Source organism: Octopus bimaculoides, chromosome 9, assembly GCF_001194135.2.
Source record: "Octopus bimaculoides isolate UCB-OBI-ISO-001 chromosome 9, ASM119413v2, whole genome shotgun sequence".
Lineage (NCBI taxonomy): Eukaryota > Metazoa > Mollusca > Cephalopoda > Octopoda > Octopodidae > Octopus > Octopus bimaculoides.
In genome coordinates, this window is record NC_068989.1 from 61,701,565 (window position 1) to 61,703,265 (window position 1,701).

Below are 1,701 nucleotides of genomic sequence, written 5' to 3' on the forward strand. Positions count from 1 at the left end.
GTTTCTATTACCAGACCAGGCGTCGTGAGTGTTTATTGAGCGAAAACATCTAAAGCTCCACGAGGCTTCGGCAGGGGATGGTGGCGAACCCTGCTGTACTCTTTCACCACAACTTTCTCTCACTCTTACTTCCTGTTTCTGTTGTGCCTGTAATTCAAAGGGTCAGCCTTGTCACGCTGTGTCACGCTGAATATCCCCGAGAACTACGTTAAGGGTACATGCATCTGTGGAGTGTTCAGCCACTTGCACGTTAATTTCACGAGCAGGCTGTTCCGTTAATCGGATCAACTGGAACCCTCGACGTCGTAAGCGACGGAGTGCCAACAACAACTTGTGATTTTTACGGGCAGCTAGATATATAACATATATTGTATTATAGTAATAGCTAGTGATTAAGGAGTGTGCGACATATGTGAATTTTTGACATTACATAATTTTCTCAATGATACGTGTTGCTATTTTACACGGTGGTGATTATCCGGAGTATTTAGCATATTATACTGACAAGTGGTATACTTCTGTACAATGTGGTGATTCGAAAGAACTTTGTTGTGTGTTCAGGGTTTACACTTTTGGTGACTTCTTTGAATTTGGCTGTGCTTAGCATTATTACTTTCTGAACCTGTAAAATGTATATGTTTCTGCTCATATGTATTCATAATTGTTGCTTCAAATATTATTAGTCATGTTTGTTTCTTGAATTCCCTATTCTAGGCGTATATCTATTTGAAATTAGTGTTGTAATTTAACTTTTTCCGTATTTCCTTCTGGGCAATGCTTTGGCTAGATACGTTCGAAATGTATTTCAGATAATAGAAATATTTAGTTTTTTTTTCATGATAATTTGACGGGATCATTTCTCAGTCTGGAATTGTACGCACTGAATACAGTTTTGTTGTGCTGCGTTTATAAATTTTTTTCAAAACTTCTCATCTATTTTCAGATGGGAGTCGACCAGTAATTATAAAAGTCTTCTCGATCAATTTCTGAAGCATGGACAGGTGGAAATGATGTAGTTAAATGTTTCATTCTGTTCGTTGCATTGGTTGCACATTGACGTTAGCATATGTTTATATTATTTTATTATTTTAATTATTTGGTTTTATTTTTCCGTCTAATTTTGATTTTAGCGTATGTCTGAAGCCATTCTTACGTTTCATTCTAGGTAACATCTTTCCAGTTAAATATTCTTGGATCTTTTTTGTTTGACGGGCAACATTTTTTTATGTAGTGTTTTTGGTACTGAAACACTTTCAAACTTCGAAAACTTGTATATTTTGTGTTATAGAACAGATAAAAAATTTTGTGTTCGAAGTTATTTCATGTAAAAAATTGTCGTATCTCGGTAATTTCAACCAATCAGTGACGTCTATTGAGGTGAAAACAATTACGTCGTGGAATGTAAACAACGGTGTCAGGGGATCTTTTCCCTTGAATAAAATTAGTACCGTTGTTTGTCAACAAAAACTATCCGTTGTCAACAACAACTATCAGCGGTATATATTTCGTTTGTCACTGTTATTTATGACATCGTTCGTGCGTTTGTACTGGTTTTAGCTTTAGGGTTTTAGGGTTAGGGTTCGGGTTTTAGAGTTAGGGTTAGTTTTAGGATTACGGTTAGGGTTATGATTATTTTTGCCATAACCTTAACCCTAACCCTAAAACCCTATAACTCATAACCATAACCCTAAACCTAACCTT